Raw genomic sequence first — 19,831 nt, forward strand, 5'->3', positions numbered from 1 at the left:
GGTTTTGTTCAAGAAATGGTATTTCGTCCCTGGAACTTTTATTCAATTGTGATTTTCCTTCATTTAAAAAAAATATCGAACAGGCCATGCTTAGCATAAATATTAGAATTCACAGAATAAAAGGCTGCTCTTGAGTCAGCCTCCAGTGTCTTTTTTTTTGTAGCATGTTGTTTTTACAGAACAGCTTGTGATTGACCTATTCTGAATTATAATAAAAATAATAATGAATTTGTTGCTACAGTAGGCATGACATAGCATACCTAGTCATTACTGAGCATTGTAAGCACCTGGGGCAGAATGCTGCATCTGCTTCAATGTTGTACTTTGTATTTTTTTAAGTATAAAGACTGTTTTGAGTAATATTTATCAATTTCCTTTTAAATTGATAAATTCTCATTCCTGATGTAGTACAAATTATTGATATTTTTTTTGATCCAGGCTATTAGATTATATCAAACCTTACTTGAGGCTGCGATAATTAAACAAAGTGCATTATTTATTGAACTTTAAAAATACAATTTTTATTGAATTTTTGAATTTTATTTAATTTTTATACAGCAGGTTCTTATTAGTTGTCTATTTTATGCATATTAGTGTATATATGTCGATCCCAATCTCCCAATTCATCTCACCACCACCACCTGCCCCTGCCACTTTCCCCCCTTGGTGTCCATGCGTTTGTCCTCTACATCTGTGTCTCTATTTCTGCCTTGCAAACCGGTTCATCTGTACCATTTTTCTAGATTCCACATATATGTGTTAATATACGATATTTGTTTTTCTCTTTCTGACTTACTTCACTCTGTATGACAGTCTCTAGATCCATCCACGTCTCTACAAATGACCCAATTTCATGGCTGAGTAATATTCCATTGTATATATGTACTGCATCTTCTTTATCCATTCGTCTGTCGATGGGCATTTAGGTTGCTTCCATGACCTGGCTATTGTAAGCAGTGCTGCAGTGAACATTGGGGTGCATGTGTCTTTTTTTTTTTTAAACATCTTTATTGGAGTATAATTGCTTTACAATGGTGTGTTAGTTTCTGCTTTATAACAAAGTGAATCACTTATACATATACATATGTTCCCATATCTCTTCCCTCTTGCATCTCCCTCCCTCCCACCCTCCCTATCCCACCCCTCTAGGTGGTCACAAAGCACTGAGCTGATCTCCCTGTGCTATGCGGCTGCTTCCCACTAGCTATCTATTTTACATTTGTTAGTGTATATATGTCCATGACACTCTCTCACCCTGTCACATCTCACCCCTCCCCCTCCCCATATCCTCAAGTCCATTCTCTAGTAGGTCTGTGTCTTTATTCCCGTCTTGCCACTAGGTTCTTCATGACCTTTTTTTTTTTTTCCTTAGATTCCATATATATGTGTTAGCATACTGTATTTGTTTTTCTCTTTCTGACTTACTTCACTCTGTATGACAGACTCTAACTCCATCCACCTCATTACAAATACCTCAATTTCGTTTCTTTTTATGGCTGGGTAACATTCCATTGTATACATGTGCCACATCTTCTTTATCCATTCATCTGTCGATGGACACTTAGGTTGCTTCCACGTCCTGGCTATTGTAAATAGAGCTGCAATGAACATTTTGGTACATGACTCTTTTTGAATTATGGTTTTCTCAGGGTATATGCCCAGTAGTGGGATTGCTGGGTCGTATGGCAGTTCTATTTTTAGTTTTTTAAGGAACCTCCATACTGTTCTCCATAGTGGCTGTATCAATTTACCCCACCAACAGTGCAAGAGTGTTCCCTTTTCTCCACACCCTCTCCAGCATTCGTTGTTTGTAGATTTTTGATGATGGCCATTCTGACCGGTGTAAAGTGATACCTCATTGTAGTTTTGATGTGCATTTCCCTAATGATTAGAGATGTTGAGCATCTTTTCATGTGCCTGTTGGCCATCTGTATGTCTTCTTTGGAGAAATGTCTATTTAGGTCTTCTGCCCATTTTTGGATTGGGTTGTTTGTTTTTTTAATATTGAGCTGCATGAGCTGTTTATATATTTTGGAAATTAATCCTTTGTCCGTTGATTCGTTTGCAAATATTTTCTCCCATTCTGAGGGTTGTCTTTTCGTCTTTTTTTGTTGTTGTTGTTCCATTATTTATTTATTTATTTATTTATTTATTTAATTAATTAATTTATGGCTGTGTTAGGTCTTCGTTTCTTTCTTTCTTTCTTTCTTTATGGCTGTGTTAGGTCTTCGTTTCTGTGCGAGGGCTTTCTCTAGTTGTGGCAAGCGGGGGCCACTCTTCATCACGGTGCGCGGGCCTCTCACTGTCGCGGCCTCTCTTGTTGTGGAGCACAGGCTCCAGACGTGGTGGCTCAGCAGTTGTGGCTCACGGGCCCAGTTGCTCCGCAGCATGTGGGATCTTCCCAGACCAGGGCTCGAACCCGTGTCCCCTGCATTGGCAGGCAGATTCTCAACCACTGCGCCACCAGGGAAGCCCTGTCTTTTCGTCTTGTTTGTAGTTTCCTTTGCTGTGCAAAAGCTTTTAAGTTTCATTAGGTTCCATTTGTTTATTTTTGTTTTTATTTCCATTACTCTAGGAGGTGGATCAAAAAAGATCTTGCTGTGATTTATGTCAAAGAGTATTCTTCCTATGTTTTCCTCTAAGAGTTTTATAGTGTCTGGCCTTACATTTAGGTCTTTAACCCATTTTGAGTTTATTTTTGTGTATGGTGTTAGGGAGTGTTCTAATTTCATTCTTTTACATGTAGCTGTCCAGTTTTCCCAGCACCACTTATTGAAGAGACAGTCTTTTCTCCATTGTATATCCTTGCCTCCTTTGTCATAGATTAGTTGACCTTAGGTGCGTGGATTTATCTCTGGGCTTTCTTTTTTTGATTTTGCTTAACATTTAAAATGTAGAGGTTGATTCCCGATTTAACTCAGGCAAAGCAGCCTATAAATGGATCTCATCCTCTGATAAAACATTCTCTTAAATGATAAAGAATATTGGAGTAAATGTATATAATTCCCACTAGAATATGTTTTACATAAATGTGTACTCTTCAATATTAATATAGCCTCATTCGATTTCCAAAAATAGGATGGATAATTCTGTTGTTTTCAGAGCTTGTACTGGACACTGGTTGAATAGAAAACACGTATTTGTCCTCATGAGTCACACATATTCTCATTCATTAAGTTGGGAAACAGTCCCTCATCTAATCAAATGCATATCAGATCTAGTCCACCCATAGTATGTGCAATAACAAAACTAAGGAAGATTTCAGATAACGAGATGAAGGAAAAGGTCAAAGGAAGGACAGACTCTTTACGTTTAAGGGCACACACTTCTCATATTTTATTAGCTATGACTTTGTCCCATCATAATGCCTGACTACAGGGGAGGCTGAGAAATGTACTCTTGTTTTGGGCAGTTATGTACCCAACTAAAATTCTGTTGTTATAAAAGAAAGGGATAATGGATATTAAGGCATAACTAGGGGCTTCCCTGGTGGCGCAGTGGTTAAGAATCCGCCTGCCAATGCAGGGGACGCAGGTTCGAGCCCTGGTCCAGGAAGATCCCACATGCTGCAGAGCAACTAAGCCCGTGCACCACAACTACTGAGCCTGTGCTCTAGAGCCCATGAGCCACAACTACTGAGCCCGCATGCTACAACTACTGAAGCCCGAGTGCCTAGAGCCCGTGCTCTGCAACAAGAGAAGCCACCGCAATGAGAAGCACATGCATCGCAATGAAGAGTAGCCCCCGCTCACCGCAACTAGAGAAAGCCTGCGCGCAGCACCGAAGACCTGATGCAGCCAAAAATCAATAAATAAAATAAATAATTTTTTTAAAAAAAGGCATAACCAGCATCAGCTACCAGAGATGTGTCTTCTATTATTCTTTTAACTCACATTAAACAATGAAGCCACATCACAAAAAACCCTTTTAAAAGTAGAATTACAGGATTTCCGTGGTGGCTCAGTGGTTAAGAATCCGCCTGCCAATGCAGGGGACACGGGTTCGAGCCCTGGTCCAGGAAGATCCCACATGCCGCGGAGCAACTAAGCCCATGTGCCACAACTACTGAGCCTGCGCTCTAGAGCCCGCGAGCCACAACTACTGAAGCCCACGTGACTAGAGCCCGTGCTCCACAACAAGAAAAGCCAACACAATGAGAAGCCTGTGCACAGCAACGAAGAGTAGCCCCCGCTCGCCGCAACTAGAGAAACCATGTGCGCAAGGAAGACCCAACGCAGCCAAAAATAAATAAATAAATATTTTAAAAAAAGAATTACATATAATCCCATCACTATAATGTAACAACTGTTTTCATTTGCTCATATTTTTCTTTCTTTCTTTTTTTTTTTTTTGGCTGCGTTGAGTCTTCGTTGCTGCACGTGGGCTTTCTCTAGTTGCAGTGATCAGGGGCTACTCTTCATTGTGGTGCGTGGGCTTCTCATTGCAGTGGCTTCTCTTGTTTTGGAGCACGGGCTCTAGGCATGCAGGCTTCAGTAGTTGTGATGCACGGACTTTGTTGTTCCACGGCATGTGGGATCTTCCTGGACCAGGGCTCGAACCCGTGTCCCCTGCATGGGCAGGTGGATTCTTAACCACTGCACCACCAGGGAAGTCCCTCATATCTTTCTGATCTGTCTAAATGCACACATATTTTCACATACAGTAAGTCCTCTACATATGAACCTCCAAGTTATGAACTTTCAAAGATGCAAATGTGCATTCAGATGTCCAATCACATAAGTTAGTTCACGTGTCTGGCGCACCTTGTCACGTGTGTGCATCCTTTACATATGGACCAGGGAGTTATAGCGACTGTCAAGAAATATTATTTACATCACACTTTTCGTCAGGCAGTAAAGGCAAGTGACGAATCAAGAACAACCTTGAGACAATTTTGGAAGGACTATAACATCTACAAGGCCATAAAAAATATTGACTTTCCTTGGCGTGAGGTTACGGCTGTCACCATGAATGGGGTTTGGAGGAACCTTTGCCCGAAGTTTGTTCATGATTTTCGTGGATTTGAGAAGGTGGATGAGAAGTCCAAAGAGGTCTTCAACAACTTAGTGACCCTCAGCAAGAAGCTGGAGCTAGATCTGCAAGAAGACAACTTCATTGAACTCCTGGCTGTGCAACATGAGGAGCTTACTAATGAAGACCTGATGGAATTGAAGGCCCAGAGAAAGGACGAAGAGAGACAAGAGGAAGAAGAAGTAACTGAAGAACCGAAGATATTCACAACACAGGAAATGGCAAGGGGATTCTCTTTATCTGAGGAGGCACTGTTAGTTTTTGAGGCACAGGACCTGAATGTAGAACAGTACATGAAGGTTGCAGCAGCCATTCAGAATGCAATCCAGTGCTACCATGTCATCTGTGATGAGAAAAAAAGAGCTACTACCCAGACATCACTGGATCGTTTTTTCAAGAGGGTAGATAGAATTGAGTCCAGCAAGGAACCAGAACCTGTGCCATCAACGTCAGGCATGAGTGAAATTGCAGCTTGCCCTTCATCTTCTATTACTGACGATCCTTCAGTTCTACCATCTCCCACCTCCTCTCCCTCCTCCAGTCAGTAATTCTTCTTGCCTGTTCACTCGATGCCAGCCCCTGTATACCAGTTGTTGTACTGTACTACTGTACTTTTCAAGGTGCTCTACTGTAAGATTAAAAATGTTTTCTTTATTCTGTGTGTTTGTTTTTTATGTATTATTTGTGTGAAAAGTATTATAAACCTGTTACAGTACAGCACTGTATAGCCGATTGTGTTAGTTAGGCACCTAGGCTAACTTTGTTGGACTTATAAACAAATTGAACTTATGGACGTGCTCTCGGAACGGAACTCGTTCGTATGTAGGGAACTTACTGTAGTTGTAGTCATAAGTAACACATATAATATTAAGTGAAAATTTAGAATCTATCTTAAACATAGTCTATTTTAAAATAAATTAGGAGTTTGGAATTAACATATACACACTACTATATATAAAATAAACAACAAGGACCTACTGTATAGCACAGGAAACTATATTCAATATCTTGTAATAACCTATAACGGATAACTGAATCACTTTGCTGTACACCTGAAACTAACACAAAAAATAAAAAATAAAAAAAATTTGGGAATTCCCTGATGGTCCAGTGGTTAGGACTCCGTGCTTTCACTGCCGAGGGCACGGGTTCAGTCCCTTCTCGGGGAACTACGATTCTGCAAGCCACATGGAAAAAAAAATTAGAAAGTAGAATTACATATAATCTCATTACTATAATATAACAACTGATTTCATTTGCTCATATTGTTCTAATGTGTCTAAATACACACATTTTCACATGGTTGTAATCATAAGTTACATATAGATTCTAAATTTTCACTTAATATTACATCTTGAACATAGTCTATTTTAATAAAATAATTTTTAATATCCACATGATACCCCATTGGGTTGATGAGGCATAATTTACTTAACCATACCCATATCATTGGATATTTCAGTGATTCTAATTTTTCACTATTGTAGGTAATTAACACTAGAGTGAACATCTTCATACACAGTCTTCTTCCTTTTGGTTATCTTTCTGTTATTTATTTTTAACCCAATTGCACTGTAATCAGAGAACATGATTTGTGTGATACTGATCCTGGGAAACTTGTTGAGACTGGCGTTATAGCCAAGTATATGGTCAGTTTTTATAAGTCTTTCTTGTACTCTTAAGAAAAATGTACATTCTCTATAGTTAGGTCCAACATTCTATACATGTCCTTTAGATCAAGCTTGTTAATTTTATTATTTATATTTTCTATACTATGCTACTAATTTTTGGTCTGTATTATATCAGTTACTGAGAAAGATATATGTTATATCCTACGATGGTGGTGGACTTGTTGGTTTCTCCTCATAAGTCTGTGAATTTTTGCTTTATGTTATTTGAAAATATCATTAGGTACATATATAATTTCAGAAACTGCATCTCTTCCTGGTGAATTGAATCTGTTATCATTATGTATTATAGTTACTATCTTTATTCCTAATAATACATTTTTCTTTGAAGACTTGTCCATTATGAACAGAGCTACTCTAGTATTCTTCTGGTTAGTGTCTGCCTGGCATATCCTTTTGCATCTTTTCTTATTTTCAACATTTTTGTGTGCCAGAGACTGGCTAGATGTTCACTAATTCCATTTCCTCTTCCTGGGAACACAAGACTACATTTCCCAGCTCTTTTTGCAGTTATGTTGGGACCACCAGAGGAATGTGGGCAGAAGTGATGTATACCCCTTCTAGGCTTGGCCCCTAAAATGTTATACATGGTCTTCGATGTACTCTTTCAGCTGCTCACATGGCTCAAGGCAAAAAAACTCCAAAATGGTAGAACTAGGATTGAAAGATCTTAGATTCCTATGTCACTGATTGAAGGCGCAACAGTCAAAGCAGCACCCTGACCTGATGAATTGTGATGTGAGCAAGAAATAAACTTTGTTGTGTTAAGCCCCAGGGATCTTAGGGGTGGTTTGTTACAGCGGCTAACATTAATTATTCTGATATACCATGTCTTTGTGTTTTAGGTTTTCTCTAGGATAACAGCAAATATCTGGATTGTTTTGTTTTGTTTTGTTTTGTTTTAGTCCAGGCTGAGGATATCTTCCTTTTAACTGGTGAGTTTAGACCATTTACACTTTATTGTGATTTTAATTAATTGTTGATGTGTGGAATTATCTTTACCATTTTATTTTGTGCTGTCTGTCCTGATTTTTTCTGTCTTTTCTCCCATTTCCTGTTTTCTTTCAGATTGTTCTTTTGATTCCACATTTTCCCCTCTATTATTTTGGAAGTTATAACTCTATTTTTTTCTTAGTGATTACTCTTAAAGTTTAGCATGTGTACTTGAAATCTAAATCAATAGTTCCACCCCCTCTCCAAATTTATCCAAGGGTCTTAGAATGCTAATCACCATCCCCTTGTCTTAAAAGTTATTGTTATCCAATATTTTAGCACCACCTTGTTTTCAACCTCCAAATTAGACATTATTGTTGTTTTATAAATCTCAGACTTTTTTCTAAGATTATTTTTCTTTATCCTGATGAATAATCTTGAAAACTTCTTTAATGAGCATCATTTGGTGAGAACTCTGTTTTTGGTTTTCTGAAAATGTCTTTATTTCACCCTTATTCTTAAATACATAATTTCAGTAGGTAGCAAATTCTGCATTGACAATGGTTTTCTCTCAGCAATCTGAAGTTATTGTTCCCCTGTTGCTGCCAGTCTAGTTGTTGTGCCTTTTAGATGCTCTCTCTTTTCTCTTTGTATTTTGTGCTCTTCAGTTGTACTGAAGAAGATTGTCCCACATTCTCTCTCTTCCATCTCCGTTTTGTTTCACCTCACTGTCCTTTGAGAGTCTGGCTTTATGCGGAGGTCTCAGTTCCAACCTTACCTGAGCCCAAGATTTTGTCTCCCACATACATGAGGTCATTAAAACCTGAGACTTCAGGGACTTCCCCGGTGGTCCAGTGGTTAAGACTCCCCACTTCCACTGCAGGGGGTTTGATCCCGCATGCCATGTGACATGGCGAAAAACAAATAAGTAAACAAATAAAATTAAAACCTGAGACTTTAGGTTCTAGGGAGTGACAAATGTGCTAGTGTGTAGCTCCCTCTTTATTTTTCACTCCTGAGGATTTTCATTCTTACAAGCTCAACTATACCTTTTTTTTCTTTCTTTTCTTTTTTTTTTTTGGCCGTACCGCGCGGCATGTGGGATCTTAGTTCCTCCATCAGGGATCGAACCTGCGCCCCCCACCCCTGCAGTGGAAGCTCAGAGTCTTAACCACTGGACCACCAGGGAAGTTCCTCAACTATACCTTTTAAAAGATTTTAAATTTTATTTTATCTAGGGTTTCTGTGGTTTTTGCAGTGGGATGGTTTTTCAGAATAGTTAGTCTACCATTTTCTCATAAGTGAAAGTTCACATTGTCATTTAATTCTGTTGAATTACATCCTTAGGATAAAATGTTGAGAGTGGCACTACTTACTGCATCAGAGATTTTAAACATTTTTATAGCTGTTCATATTTTGAGTGGTGAGTACTATATTGATGTTTGTTTATCCACTTCATGGAGGCAGAGTAGTATCATAGAGTATGGGTTTAAATCACCCAAATCTGCTTCTCTCTCCCTACCCCATCTCTCTCTATTCTGCCACTATTCATACATATACAGATTAGAGAAACTCTTTCCCTAAAAACTTTTGTTGTGGTTTGAGATGCAAGAGAATTAAGAAAGAATTAATTCTTCCCTTTGAGAAGGAGGGAATTAATATACGTGTAGAAGAACTTCTGACTAAAACTGCTGGCTTGAATATCTATCGTAGTCTCTTCTCCCCCGCCAAAACCCACTAAAATAACAGTAAAAAGATTTTTTTTAAGCATAAACTTTCAATGATAAAGAGAGATCAGAGGAAACAGTGGCAAAATTTTGTCAGTTGGAAAACTTACAAGTTTTTGACATAGTTGATGTAGCATGTCTGAGAAAACTGTATCTGAAACTGGCTAAGAAAAGCTAAGAAGCAAACCAATTTACACCGTGTGACCCCCAGAAGACTCAGGAATTGGCAACAACTAACAGGTTATTTTTGGAAGTGAGGGGTGAAGTGAAGGAGAAAGAACTGGCTGAAAATCTGTTAAAGAAGCAATTAAAACACCAAATCCCTTTCCCACTGTTATGGGTTGAATTGTGTCCCATCCTCTTCCACAGAAAATATATGTTGAAGTCCTAACCCCTAGTACCTCAGAATGTGACCTTATTTGGAAACAGAGTTGTTGCAGATGTAATTATTTAAGATGAGGTCATCCTAGAATAGGGTGGGCCCCTAATCCAATAAGACTGGTGTCTTTATAGGAAGACAGCCATGTGAAGACAGAATCAGTTAAAAGAATTGAAATGATTGCCTGTAAGGATCAGAAAATGGGAGAAAGAGGAGCAGTCTAGTGGATTTTAGAGCAATCATTGTAGAACTATTTGACTTTTAAAACTCTGTGCAAGTATGCATTTGATTTTAAAAACTAAATTTTTTGAAAAATACAAGAAAGCAAGAGAATTGTTGGGATGCAGACAGTAGTGTGTCAGAGCAGCGCATACTTAGCTTGCTCAAGCTGGTTGTTAAATTTCCAGGAATTTCATAAGCCAGTTGTTAAATATAGCCATTATTAAAAATTAAATTATATATGCTTACAATTAAATAAACATATTAAAAGCACAGTTAGTTACTCAAAACTCATCACTTCCTATTTATCTTACTACATTTTACTATGATCTATGACCTTGCTGTTATTTATATCTATTTTATTTGTCTGGTAGAAATGATATATAATGTTGTGCTACTGGACATCTCTTCTGAACTCCGTGTTGTGGTATCATGTTGGAAAGTAACTTGAAAATATATGTATTTCTTGTTTACTTCTTAAACTTATTTATTGTTAAATATAACACATCTATAGAAAACTATATAAGACTAATATATAGTTTAATGAATTATTGGAAGCCAAAACACCTTTGTAACTACGATCCATGTCAGAAAAAGAACCATGGCTAACCACCCCAGAAGCTCTCCAGCTGCTCCCCTTCTAAGAGTAACCATACTTCTGACTTTTATGGTAATCACTTCATTACTTTATAGTTTCATCACCTAAGCATGCATCCATAAACACTACGGTTTAGTTTCACCTATTATTTTTATATGGCTTTTACCTCTTTTTAATCTGTAGGTTCCCCATCCACCTCTTTTTCTCCCCCTTCCAATGTGTTGACAAAACTGGATCATTTATCTCTAGCATCTCCCATGATCTGGATTTTGCTTATTGAATTCCCATGGGGTAGCTTAACATGTTCTTCTGTTCTGTGTATTTCCTATAAATTGGTAGGTGGATCTAGAGACTCGCTCTTTATTATTAACAACAATGACAACAACAAAAATAGTAATTCAGTAAATATATATTGAACATTTATTACATGCCTTAATGGGATGCTATAAAAATACGAAGTAATTTTTAAGGACTTTCATTATTTTCAGGTAACTGACAGAATCTTCTTGAGGGACAAATTGTTATACTTCACTCTATATAGCATTAGCTTGGTCGCCAGCTCAGGATGCATCTCCAAAAGTGTGAGGTTTTATATGTGAAATGTTTATTAACTGACAGAGGGACTCCTGATAATAGCATAGCAGTAGTGCAACAATGCCTTCCTGAAGAAATTATTAACTGCATAACCACTTGTATAGAAACCTCTGTCTGTTTTTTCAAGGCTAGTACATTTACCAGACACCACTGACAATGATTGCAAATTTTATAGAAACAGTTTGTAGGAACTCAGCAGTAAAGGACTTTTTAAAAGAAAAGGAGGAAATTTGATTACATAGTTCTAAGTAATCAGAACCTGGGAATTCCCTGGCGGTCCAGTGGTTAGGACTCGGCGCTTTCACTGCCAGGGCCCAGGTTCGATCACTGGTCGGGGAAATAAGACCCCGCAAGCCGTGCGGCGTGGCCAAAAAAAAAAAAAAAAAAAAATCAGAAACTTAAGTTTAAAATAGGACGCAGAACAGTGAGATTCTATAACTTGATGCTCTCTGTAACTTTTTCCCATGATGAGCCAATAATACAGTCTCCTTAACTAATACTAATTATTTCTAGAATAATATTGAAACTTGAACTGTTGATTTGCTTTAAATCAAACATCAAGGCTTCCTGTTCATAAACAGTACTAGGCTAAATTATTTTAAGTGTGGTTTAATTTAGAATAGTTTTGTGGCTTATTTTCATAGTGTACTAGTGAATGTTTTACATATGTATATTATGCTGATAAAATTAATGAAGTTTTAGTAAGAAGAATTTACTTCACCTCTACTATTCAATCTTTGCTTGGAAGTAAGGTGAGATGCTCAGATTTGTGGACCAGAAAGATAAGAAAGAATGAAGATTGCCCAAATACCTAAAAATTTCAACCCTATTCTCTAAATTTACAGTATTTTTTTTTTTTTTAATTTTTTTATATTTATTTATTTATTTATTTTACTTATGGCTGTGTTGGGTCTTCGTTTCTGTGCGAGGGCTTTCTCTAGTTGCGGCAAGCGGGGGCCACTCTTCATCGCGGTGCGCGGGCCTCTCACTATCGCGGCCTCTCTTGTTGCGGAGCACAGGCTCCAGACGCGCAGGCTCAGTAATTGTGGCTCACGGGCCTAATTGCTCCACGGCATGTGGGATCTTCCCAGACCAGGGCTCGAACCCGTGTCCTCTGCATTAGCAGGCAGACTCTCAACCACTGCGCCACCAGGGAAGCCCAATTTACAGTATTATATTCAGCTATGATTCATAGGAATGACATTAAGTTTAAAATATTCATGTGTATCATTTTTTAAAGTTCTTCAAGAGTAAGTCATTTCCTTCTGTATTTTTGGAAAAGTGAATATTCATTTCTCCCTGGTAATATTAAATTTTGACAATCTTTGGCATTAAAATTAACCTGTCAAATTATACTCTCCAACATTTGCAGAGATATGAGAAACTTTTAAAAGTGAAAATATCAATGATGGTTATAGACCAGACTAAAAAAATAAATACCAAAAATTATACCATTCCGTCATGAAATATTAAGAAAGAATCAAACACAACCTGAGCTTATTTTGGATCAATAATTATTGCGAGTTTCTATAAATAAAAATCCTCCAGTGTTAAAAGACGTTGGATCAGCATTTCCGGAAATCTATGACTAATGCCATTATACTATCTGTCCCAGGGAGTTTTATTATGACATCATCTCTTGAGAAACTTTAAATATTAATCCATAGGTTATTCTCAGCATGGAATCCATTACGTTTTTTCCTCATTCAGAGTACTTTCTCATTTAGTGCACATAAGTTGATGTAATTCTTTAAACATGCTAAATAGGATCAGATGATGATATTCAGCTTTGCATTAATTTTAAGTGAATAAAAATGCTCTATGCAAAGACTATGCATTGCCAGTCCCTTATTGCCTTCACAGATTATTTCTGAAGGCATAGCATCAAAGGGCTATTATTTTTGACAAAAATTTTATAGTGTCACTCCCAGGAATATGTTCCTATAGTTTGAGTAATTTTGGAATAAATTAAATCATGATATTCATATTTTCCTTCTAAAATCACACAAATCTTTCTCTGCAAGGTAATTTCACTGTCTCCAAAATGCGATTCCCCTTCCCAGCTATGGCAGATGCTGTAGATGTGCTGTGTGTATCCCTTCCCCTTTACCACTTCCGTGCACACAGCCTAACTTCCAACTTAACCAACCCCTGACCACCTTTTTTCCTCTTATTCATAAAATTCTGTATTCATATTTATATCATCATTAGGAAGACCACTGCAATGTACTAATGGTAAACAACTTTTTAAATTTAAACCTGGGAGAATGTATTTGAGAATTGTCAGTATAAAGAGATGAAGAACCACAAAAAGAAGAGAAGAGTGGATTAAGAAAGGAATGCAAAACCTGGAACAAAAATATTGGGACCAACAGGTAAAACCGTTGCTTCTGTTTTTGTTTTGTGTGTGCTTGGCTTTTTGTTTGGTAAGCAGACTGATCTTTGTTTAGGGCATTCTGCTGCTGGTTTTTACATAGCAGGCCAGAAGTGCCAGGGAATTAATGCCTCTCAAGAGTGACTCTAATGCAATGCCTGAAAGAACTTGGTATATAAATATCCCAGCTCCTTCTGTCTTTGGTGGAGTAACTGAGGTGTGTGTGTGCCTTACACTGGTTCTCAGAATTTCACCAGCACGATTAAGTTCCAGTCACCCATAGTGGCAATGGACTTAATAATTCACTCTATTGGCTGCCCTGCCTTCCTTGTCTTACTTTCCCAATAACTTCCTCATTCTCCTACTGAGGTGTTTGTTTGTTTGTTTTTCTACCTTCTAAATAAGCTACCTGCGCTGGAATCCTTGCCTCAGAGTCAGCTTCTGGGGAAAACCAACCAAAGACCAGCCCTTACTGCTTTGGTTCATTCTTTCCTCAACATTTGAATTTATTTGTCATTTCCTGGTTTTATAGTGCAATGAAGAGAACAGATATCACCTTTGTTAGGAAATGACTTTTCAGCTCCTTCTGAACATACTATCTTCTTTCTATTCTGTGTCAAGAACAGTCATTTTAATTCCTTTGCTAATCCTCCAAAGTATAGAAATCTACAATTAAATTTGGCTACCTGGAGAGAAAAAATGGGGTCTCTGGTGTCCCTATAGTCAAATCAAGGTCCTAGTCAGTACTCGATTTCAAAGGTGCCTTCCAGCTTTAAAATTCTATGAGTTTTAGCACCAATTCTACAGAAACTCCTCCACAAAGTTGAAGAGGAGGGAATGCTTCCTAACTCATTTTGAGGACAATGTAATAATACCCAAACCAGATGAAAGCAGCGCAAAAAGAAAACTATAGAATAATATCACGCATGAACTTAGACACAAAAATCCTCAAAAAAATTTTTTAGCAAATCAAATCCTGCAATATATAAAAAGAAGTATATACACCATAATTAAGTGGGGTTTATTCCAGGATGTAAAGGTAAAATATTTAAAAATCATATGAACAGGCTAAAGTAGAATAATCACATGATAATATAATTGATGCAGAAAAAGCATTTAACAAAATTAAACACTCATTCATAATAAACACTCAGCAAATTAGGAATACAGGGGAACTTCCTCACCTGATAAAGAGCATTGAAAAAAACCCCTATAGCTAACATCATACATAACGGTAAAAAGCTGAATGCTTGCTCCCTAGGATCAGGAACAAGGCAAGGATGTCCACTCTCACCACTCTTACTCAATGCAGCACTGTGACTCCCAGCCAGTGCAATAAAACGATAAAAGGAAATAAGATGCATACATATCAGAAAGAAAGACTGAAAACTATTCCTATTTGCAGATGGCTTGATTGTCTACATAAAAAATCCCAAGGAATCTACCACAAAAACTTATAGAACTAATGAGTTCAACAAGGTTGCAGAGTACAAGATAAATACCCCGAAATCAATCTATTCCTATATACTAGCAAGAAACATGTGGAAACTGAAAAAGAATACCGTCTCATATCATTACTGAAAACACCCCCACCTATGTGCAAATCTAAACAATCATGTAAAACATATGTATGCTGAAAATTTTAAACTATGGATGAAAGAAACCAAAGATTTAAATAAATGGGGAGACATACTGTGTTCATGAATGGGCAGACAATATAGTAAAGGTGTTAATTATCTCTAAATTGATATACAGATTTAACACAATTCCTGTCAAACTCCCAGTAAGACTTTTTTGTAGATATGGAAAAGCTTATCCTAAAAGTTATATGGGACTTCCCTGGTGGCGCAGTGGTTAAGAATCCGCCTGCCAACGCAGGGGATGTAGGTTCGAGCCCTGGTCCGGGAAGATCCCACATGCCTCGGAGCAACTAAGCCCGTGCGCCACAACTACTGAGGCTGTGCTCTAGAGCCTGTGCTCCGCAACAAGAGAAGCCACCGCGATGAGAAGCCCGCGCACCCCAACGAAGAGTAGCCCCCGCTCGCCACAACTAGAGAAAGCCTGCGCGCAGCAACGAAGACCCAATGCAGCCAAAAATAAATAAATAAATTTATTTTAAAAATAAATAAATAAAAGTTATATGGAAAGGCAAAGGAACTGAAATAGCTACAACATTTTGAAAAACAGGTATAAAGTGGCAATAATCACTCTACCTGATGTTAACATACTATCTAGCTACAGTAATCAAGGCAGTGTGATATTGGTGAAGGAAAAGACATATAGATCAATAGAACAAAATAGAACCCAGAAATAAACCAAAATAAATACACCAAATTGATTTTTTACAAACATGCAAAAGCAATTCAATAGAGGAAGAATAGTCATCTCAACAAATGGTGCTTGAACAATTGGACATCCATAAGCAAAAATAGAAGAACGTTAACTTGAACCTCACATCAATGTTTCCCATATTTCGAGCTTGCTTCACTCTGATTAATTTTTCATATGCCATTATTATTGCTTCCAGTTGTCTTTTCAGAAAGGGACATGACTCCTTAAATGTCTGAAATGTTTGCCTTTGCACCATGAAGAATAGCTGGAACAGGGGCAGAATTACAGAGTCACATTCCTTTTCTGACAGAACTCCATTTTTTTCTATCATTTGATTCTAGACTTGAAGCTCCATGCTAGTGAAATTAATAATACTTTAATAGTATTTTGGTCAGATTGAGATGAGCGATCAACAATGATAATGGACAAAGCAGTATGGTAAAATATTTCAAATTTAAGTTTTATCTTTCATTTATTTCCTTCCTGACTTTACTAAAATGTTTCACATTTTAGCCAAATGTTGAAGTGCATTGATTGAAGAAGTTTAATTCTGCAAATAAAAGATGAATAATTTTCAAAGAGGAGAAAAATATCTTAGCCTTTGAATCCCTGTTTTCCTGCCTCTGATAACTAATAAATGGCGAGTGCCTGGTCAAGCATGACTATGGTTATAATCCTCACATAGAAAATTGGGCCAGGGAAAAATATTCTCAATACACAGTACAGAGACTTCCCTGGTGGCGCAGTGGTTAAGAATCCGCCTGCCAGTGCAGGGGACACAGGTTCGAGCCCTGGTCCAGGAAGATCCCACATGCCATGGAGCAACTAAGCCTGTGCACCACAACTACTGAGCCTGCGCTCTAGAGCCCGCGAGCCACAACTACTGAGCCCACGTGCCACAACTACTGAAGCCCACGCGCCTAGAGCCCGTGCTCTGCAACAAGAGAAGCCACCGCAATGAGAAGCCTGCGCACCGCAAGGGTGAGTAGTCCCCGCTCGCCGCAACTAGAGAAAGCCCGCGAGCAGCAACGAAGACCCAACGCAGCCAAAAATATTAGTTAATTAATTAATTAATTTTAAAAAACTACACAATACACAAATCTTAATTTTTAAAAATTGCAACTGGGCTTCCCTGGTGGTGCAGTGGTTGAGGGTCTGCCTGCTAATGCAGGGGACACGGGTTCGAGCCCTGGTCTGGGAAGATCCCACATGCCGCGGAGCAACCGGGCCCGTGAGCCACAATTACTGAGCCTGCGCGTCTGGAGCCTGTGCTCCGCAAGAAGAGAGGCCGTGATAGTGAGAGGCCCGCGCACCGCGATGAAGAGTGGCCCCCGCTTGCCACAACTAGAGAAAGCCCTCACACAGAAACGAAGACCCAACACAGCCATAAATAAATAAATTTTTAAAAAATAGCTTTAAAAACACAGCTAGAGAGCATAGGGCACTTCCACTCATGGGCCTATAAAATGGGAAAACTAAAAAAAAAAAAAAAATTGCAACTGCTTTGTTGACGTGTACTAGACATACAATAAATCATACATATTGAAAGGACAATTTGAGAAGTTTTGACCTATGTATATACCCATAAAACCATCACCACAGTCAAAGTAGTGAATATGTCCTCCATCCCCGTAAGTTTCTTCACGCCACTTTAGTCCCTCCCTTATGCCTTTCCCAGCCCCCATCTCCAAGCAACCACTGATGTGCTTTCTGTCAGTATAAATTCGTTTGCATTTTCTAGCGTTCTATATAAGTGGAATCAAATGACATGTGCTTTTTTTTGCCCAGCTTCTTTCACTCAACATAATTATCTTGAGATTCATCTGTGTTGTTGCACGTACTCATCTGAGTAGTATTTCATTGTTTAGATAGACCACAATTTGTTTATCCATGTTGGGTAGTTCACCTGTAAATGGACATTTGAGTTGTATCCAGTTTGGGGCTATTACAAATAAAACTACTGCTTTGAACATTTATGTACAGTCTTTGTGTGGACATAGACTTTCATTTCTCTTGACATCATCAGTCTTTTTAATTTTAGCCATTCTGATAAGTGTGAAGTGATATCTTACTGTAGTTTAATATGTATTTCCTCAAGGACTAATGATGTTGAACATCTTTTCATGTGCTTATTTGCCATTCATATATCTTCTTTGGTGAAGTATCTTGCCAAATCTTTTGCCCATATTTTTATTGGGTTGTTTTCTTATTATTGGATATTGAGAGTTTTTATATACTCTGGATACTAATCCTTTATCAGATATATTCTCTGAAGAGATTTTCTCCCAGTCTGTGGCTTGTCTTTTCATCATAAGTGTCTTTTGAAGACCAGTTCTTTTTTTTTTAATATTTATTTATTTGGCTGCATGGGGTCTTAGTTGTGGCACGCGGGATCTTTCGTTGTGGCGCATGGGCTTCTCTCTAGTTGTGGCGCTCAGGCTTAGTTGCCCCGCAGGTGTGGGATCTTAGTTCCATGACCAGGAATTGAACCTACGTCCCCTGCATTGGAAGGCAGATTCTTAACCACTGGACCACCAGGGAAGTCTCCTGAAGACCAGTTCTTAATTTTGATGAAGTCTAATTTATCAGTTTGGTTTTTAATGGATTATGCTTTTGTTGTCCTATCTAAGAAATCTTCACCTAACTCAAGGTCACAAAGATTTTCTGGTATGTTTTCTTATAGTTTTATAGTTACAGGTTTTACATTTAGGTATATGATGCATTTTGAATTAATTTTGGTATATGGTGAGTATATAGTGTGAGGCACGTATCCAAGTTCCTTTTGTTTTTTGGGGTTTTTTGCATGTGGATAACCAACTGTTATGGTACCATTTGTTGAAAAGGCTATTCTTTCTCCACTGCATTGCCTTTGCACCGTTGTAAAAAATAAGTTGTTCCTATATGTGTGAATTTATTCCTGAACTCTCTATTTTATTCCATTAATCTATTTGTCAATATTTTACCTAAAAAAAATCCTGCTAGGACTTTGGGATTGCATTCAATTTTTGATCAATGTGGGAGAGAATTAACATCTTAATATTGAGTCTTCAATATTAAGAAGACACATACCATACAATTCACCCATTTATTTTTTTTAAATTAATTAATTTATTTGTTTTTGGCTGCACTGTGTCTTCGCTGTGCATGGGCTTTCTCTAGTTGCAGCGAGCGGGGGCTACTCTTCGTTGCAGTGCGCGGGCTTCTCATTGCGGTGGCTTCTCTTGTTGTGGAGCACGGGCTCTAGGCACAAGGGCTTCAGTAGTTGTGGCGCACGGGCTTAGTTGCTCCGCGGCCTGTGGGATCTTCCGGGACCAGGGCTCGAACCCGTGTCCCTTGCATTGGCAGGCGGATTCTTAACCACTGCACCACCAGGGAAGCCCCAATTCACCCATTTAAACTAAGTATATCTTGTCATTAATTTAGTCTTTTTAAATCTCTCTCAGCAATATTTTGTAGTTTTCAGAGTATAGGTGTTTCACATCTTTTGGCAAGTTAATCCCCAAGTATTTAATGTTTTATGCTATTATAAATAAAATTTTTTCAAAATTTCAATTTTCAACTGTTTATTGTGAATATATAGAAGTAAAATTGATGTTTGTGTATTGTTCTTGTATCCTACTACCTAGCTAAACTCATTAGTTCTAGTAGCTTTTTTGTAGATTCCATCAGATTTTCTACATAGATAACCTTGTACAAGACAATTTTACTTCCTTTTTCCAATCTGGATGCCTTTTTAAAACAGCTTAATTGAAATACAATTCACATACCATACAATTCACCCATTTAAAGTGTACAATTTTATGGTTATTAGTATATTCACAGAGTTGTGAAACCATCACTGCAGTCAATTCTAGAACATTTTCATACAGCAAAAGGAAACCTCATACCCGTTATCAGTCACTCTCCATTTACCCCCTACCACTGCCCCCACCCCCAGCCCTAGGCAACCACCAGTCT

Source organism: Balaenoptera musculus, chromosome X (genome assembly GCF_009873245.2).
Source record: "Balaenoptera musculus isolate JJ_BM4_2016_0621 chromosome X, mBalMus1.pri.v3, whole genome shotgun sequence".
NCBI classification, from domain to species: domain Eukaryota; kingdom Metazoa; phylum Chordata; class Mammalia; order Artiodactyla; family Balaenopteridae; genus Balaenoptera; species Balaenoptera musculus.